The sequence below is a fragment of the Ovis canadensis genome, chromosome 14, assembly GCF_042477335.2.
Source record: "Ovis canadensis isolate MfBH-ARS-UI-01 breed Bighorn chromosome 14, ARS-UI_OviCan_v2, whole genome shotgun sequence".
Classification (NCBI taxonomy): domain Eukaryota; kingdom Metazoa; phylum Chordata; class Mammalia; order Artiodactyla; family Bovidae; genus Ovis; species Ovis canadensis.
In genome coordinates this window covers 72,881,916-72,887,786 of record NC_091258.1, presented here as the reverse complement: position 1 = coordinate 72,887,786, position 5,871 = coordinate 72,881,916, and the positions used below count along the sequence as shown (strand labels likewise).

At 41.1% G+C, this 5,871-nt stretch overlaps 1 pseudogene; it reads left to right on the top strand.

Moving 5' to 3' along the window:
* The first annotated feature begins 659 nt into the window (after nt 1-659).
* Nucleotides 660-965, top strand: LOC138419491 (glutaredoxin-1 pseudogene; annotated as a pseudogene).
* Nucleotides 966-5,871: the final 4,906 nt, after the last annotated feature.

Sequence of the window (5,871 nt, the reverse complement as noted above, 5' to 3'; positions counted from 1 at the left end):
TTGGAGTACAGAATGAAGCAGGGCAAAGCTAACGATTTTGTTAAGAGAACGCACTGGTCATAGCAAATGCCTGTCAACTACAAAGTGGCATTGACCAAGAGCACTGCCAGTGACTGAACAACAAAGGCGTTTGCCATCTGCCTCTACGGAGAGTGAACCCCATGCTCCTATAGCTGTTGTCCTTCAACAGCTGTGGAGTGAGGTACTCCATGCTCCAGGGAATCCGGTGAGATGGGTCTTTAGACATTTGGATTTTTTTTTAAATGTTTTTAGGAACAGATTTTATGGTCTCTATCATTGCATCTCCTCCTATCTAGAGAAGCACTAAATCCCTTTATGGTGACATCATATCCTCATGACTAACAAAAAACCTTTTGTAAAATAAGTGCTTCGTGGTATTGAACTTCCCATTCACCAAAACCTTGTATATTGCCCTTCCCCACTGCCGTTTGAAGCAGTCTCTCAGAGCTGTCTGAGATGCTGCGCCCTGGGTACAGTCCTCATTTTGCCCTCATTTTGTTTGGTGCCATCCTAAAATGTTCTCTCTCAGAAAGCAAAGGTTTTAGAAATTATCACTGGTATTTATGGTCACCAATCTATAAAATGCTAATATAAAAGTCAGTTCTTGGCAGTTAAGGTGTCCTCCCAGGAGAGGCAGCATGGCTCAAGCATTTGTAAACTGCAAGATCCAGTCTGGGAAGGTGATCGTGTTCAACCCAACCTGCCCCTACTGCACAAGGACTCAGGAGCTCCTCAGTCAACTGCCCTTCAAACAAGGGCTTTTGGAATTTGTCGATATCACAGCCAAAGGCGACACCAATGAGATACAAGATTACTTGCAACAGCTCACTGGAGCCAGAACGGTACCTCAGGTCTTCATCGGTAAAGAGTTCACTGCTCTAGTAAATATTCATGAGAGAGGGGAACTGTTGACACGGATAAAGCAAATTAGAGCTCTGCAATAATTACAGAGCAGATCCAGGCTGATATCCCCCTTGAAGACTGGATGGCATTCCGATAATGACATCCTCCATTCCTGGAGGATGGACCTGGGCAACTTTACCCAGTCACAGCAACTGTTTACTTAAAACTCGGAAAAATATTCACCTCAATAAAAAGGGATGGGCACTTTGGGAGGCCAAAAACAACTTCTTTTGACTCAGTATTAAAAATGGCCCAACTTGCCAAAAAAAAAAAAAAAAAAAGAGTCAATTCTTGGTTGCTTAAGGAAAGTACGAAGTGTGTTTTCAGTAAAGAAGGTATGAGGAATGGAATTGCATTTTGTGAAGGGAAAAGGAAGTAAGCCTGACTTACAGGTGGCTTTTTAGGATGGAAGAACAAAGTAATGGGTACGGAAAGTGATAAGGTTTTTGAAAAGTGAAACTTGAGAAGTGAGTTTTGTACATGGTTTAAAATAAGTGTAAAATAAATTGAATTAAGTTTGCCTTTTAAATAAAGTAAAATTTATTTAGCTTTGAATTTTGCTTTTCCATCTGTTGCAAAACTTGAATTCAGCTTTTCTGTCTGTTAAGATGACACCTTTTTTTCAGATGGTGACCTGCCTTTGATAACAGATTTAAATTTCTTTATCTCTTAAATGATCTGTTCTGAAATCTTTTATTGTTACTTTAGCTATATGAAAAGCTATTGTTTCACAATGACCTATAATCCTATCTGACTTAGTGTGCTAAACCTTTTTGATATTTGTTGACAAAACTTCCTAAGTCATTTTAATGAAGAACTTGATTTCTAGCTAACTTTGGGATGCTTCAGAGGGCCCTGAAACACCCCAAAGAGAGATATTACACCAATTCGTCTTACGTTCTGTACAGAATGACATGGGAAGTATTGCCAAGTGAGGAATAAGTCTCGGGTTACATTGTATGGTGATGGACAGGGAGGCCTGGCCTGCTGCAGTTCATGGGGTCGCAAAGAGTCGGACACGACTGAGCGACTGAGCTGAACTGAACTGATATTGTACGGTAAATGTTACTAATATAGATATCGTAGAAACCATACAGGGCCCCTATAATTCTGATATGTTTGGGTAAAATGTTATCAGGCATAATTCTAATTATCTCAAAATATTGTCATAGCACTAATTAAGTTTTGCAAGAATACTTGCTCTTCAAGAAGATGTACAGAAAGGACTTTTGGATAAATACCACTTTCTGAACTGGGTAAGGATTCTAGTGCAAAATCTGATGACTTCACAAAGCTTAACAGAAGGACTAATGAATATGCTTATAACTTTTATGGTTTGTATCTGAAAAATTGCTGGTTAGAATAAGTGTTTTCCAGGTGTAAGGAAAAAAAAAAAAACCTTCCCCTGAAACTAATTATGACAGCAACTTGGGAAAATTATATTTTATACACAAATTGAAACATTTCCTTTTTCTATCTGAACCCTTCTGGAATGGAAAAGTAGGAAGTCAAGAAACACTTGGAGTAACAAGCAAATTTGGCTTTCGAGTACAGAATGAAGCAGGGCAAAGGCTAACAGAGTTCTGCCAAGAGAACACACTGGTCATAGCAAACATCCTATTCCAACAAAACAAGAGAAGACTCTACACATGGACATCACCAGATGGTCAACACCGAAATCAGATTGATTATATCCTTTGCAGCCAGTGATGAAGAAGCTCTATACAGTCAGCAAAAACAAGACCGGGAGCAGACTATGGATCAGATCATGAACTCCTTATTGCCAAATTCAGATTGAAATTGAAGAAAGTAGGGAAAACCACTAGACCACTCAGGTATGACCTAAATCAAATCCCTTATGACTATACAGTAGAAGTGAGAAATAAATTTAAGGGACTAGATCTGACAGACAGAGTGCCTGATGAACTATGGACGGGGGTTCATGATATTGTACAGGAGACAGGAATCAAGACCATCCCCAAGAAAAAGAAATGCAGAAAAGCAAAATGGCTGTCTGAGGAGGCCTTAGAAATAGCTGTGAAAAGAAGAGAAGTGAAAAGCAAAGGAGAAAAGGAAAGATATACCCATTTGAATGCAGAATTCCAAAGCATAGCAAGGAGAGATAAGAAAGCCTACTTCAGTGATCAGTGCAAAGAAATAGAGGAAAACAATAGAATGGGAAAGACTAGAGATCTCTTCAAGAAAATTAGAGGTACCAAAGGAACATTTCATGCAAAGATGGGCTCAATAATGATTGGACTTGAAGCAGTTGATCAAATGTATAGCCCAATATGTGATCAGTGATTGTAATGATGTTACTGTAGATATAGGAGTAACTTCCCCTTCCAGATGTTCAAGCTGGGTTTAGAAAAGGCAGAGGAACCAGAGATCAAAATGCCAACATCTGCTAGGTCATCAAAAAAGCAAGTGTTCCAGAAAGACATCTACTTCTGCTTTATTGACTATGCCAAAGCCTTTGATTGTGTGGATCACAACAGATTGAGGAAAATTCTTAAAAAGATGGGAATACCAGATCACCTGACCTGCCTCCTGAGAAATCTGTATGCAGGTTAAGAAGCAACAGTTAGAACTGGATATGAAACAACAGACTGGTTCCAACCTGGGAAGGGAGTACATCAAGGCTGTGTATTGTCACCCTGTTTATTTAACTGATATGCAGAGTAAATCATGCAAAATGAAGGGCTGGAGGAAGCAGAAGCTGGACTCAAGATTGCTGGGAGAAATATCAATAACCTCAGATATGCAGATGACACCAGCCTTATGGTAGAAAGTGAAGAAGAACTAGAGACTTTTGATGAAAGTGAAAGAGGAGATTGAAAAGGCTGGCTTAAAAGTCAACATTCAGAAAACGAGGATCTTAGCATCCAGACCCATCATTTCATGGCAAATAGTTGGGGAAACAATGGAAACAGTGAGAGACTTTTTTTTTTGAGGGTGGAGGGCTCCAAAATCACTGCAGATGGTGATTGCAGCCATGAAATGAAAAGACATTTGCTCCTTGGAACAAAAGCTGTGACCAACCTATACAGCATATTAGAAAGCAGAGACGTTACTTTATTTAAAAAGGTCCATGTAGTCAAAGCTATGGTTTTTCCAGTAGTCATGTATGGATGTGAGAGTTGGACTATAAAGAAAGCTGAGCACTGAAGAATTGATGCTTTTGAACTGTAGTGTTGGAGAAGACTTTCGAGAGTCCCTTGAGCTGCAAGGAGATCCAACCAATCCATCCTAAAGGAAATCAGTCCTGAATATTTATTGGAAGGACTGATGGATGCTGAAGCTAAAATTCCAATACTTTGGCCACCTGATGTGAAGAACTGACTCATTGGAAAAGGCCCTGATGCTGGGAAAGAATGAAGGCGGGAGGAGAAGGGGACGACAGAGGATGAGACGGTTGGATCGATCACCGACAAGATAGACATGAGTTTGAGTAAGCTCTGGGAGTTGGGGATGGACAGGGAGGCCTAGCGTCCTGCAATCCATGGGGTTGCAAGGCCTGACACGACTGAGTGACTGAATTGAATTGAGACATGGGAAGATGCAACAAGAAGGAATACTTTTCTGGACCATAACTAGAAGACAGGTCCGCAGAGATCTTTGACTATGGAGACCTAGTCCAGTAATAGCACATTGAGTGACTTGTCAGCAAAGCCTTCTTCAGAACTGGGAAGGAGCCTTCCCAGCAACGTGAGACAAAATGTTCATGAAATGCCCCCCAAAACATGATCGGATGTATAGCCACAAGAGGGCCATGTCATCTACAAATTGGCACTTACCAAGGGCATGCCAATGAGTGAACGGCAGAGGCATTTACCCGCTGCCTCCACGGAGACTGAACCCCATTCTGCTAAAGCTGCTGACTTTCAACAGCCCTGGAGGGACTTCAGAGTGGAGCGAGACAACTCTGCTCCAGGGACTCTGGTGGGACTGGTCTGTAGATAGTTGGATGTTTTTAGGAACAGACTTTATGGTCTCAATCCTTGCACTTCCTCCTATCTAGAGAAGTACTAAATCCCTTCATGGTGACATCAGATCCTCATGACTAACAAAAAAGCTTTTGTGAAATGAGTGCTTCATGGTATTGAACTTCCCCTTCACCAAAACCTTATATATTGAACTTCCCCCACTGCTGCTTTGGAGCAGTCTCTCACAGTGCTCAGACTATTCTCCTGATATGACTGTTTAGCAAATATGACCCTACTTTGGAGGGCATTTCATGACCATTTGGTCCCACATTGCTGGGAAGGCTCATTCCCAGATCTGAAGAAGGATTTTGCTGAAACACCACTCAATGTGCTATTACTGGACTAGGTCTTAATAGTCAAAGATCTCTGGACACCTGTCAGAGCTGTCTGAGATGCTGCCTCCCTGGCTGCAGTCCTCATTTTCCCCAAATAAAACTTAACTCGCAACTCTCAAGTTGTACATCTTTTTGAGTTGCACACCCTCTTCTGAAAACACGAGACGACTCTACACAAGGACATCACCAGATGCTCAATACTGAAATCAGATTGATTATATTCCTTGCAGCTGAAGATGGGGAAGCTCTATACAGTCAGCAAAAACAAGACCAGGAGCTGACTGTGACTCAGATCATGAACTCCCTACTGCCAAATTCAGACTGAAATTGAAGAAAGTAGGGAAAACCACTAGACACCATTCAGGTATGACCTAAATCAAATCTCTTTTGGTGGAAGTGACAAATAGATTTAAGGGATTAGATCTGGTAGACAGAATGCCTGAAGAACTATGGACAGAGGTTCATGACATTGTACAGGAGGCAGTGATCAAGACCATCACAAGGAAAAAGAAATGCAAAAAGGCAAAATGGTTGTCTGAGGAGGCCTTACAAATAGCTGAGAAAAGAAGAGATGTGAAAGGCAAAGAGACAAGGAAAGATAAACCCATTTGAATGAAATGTTCCAA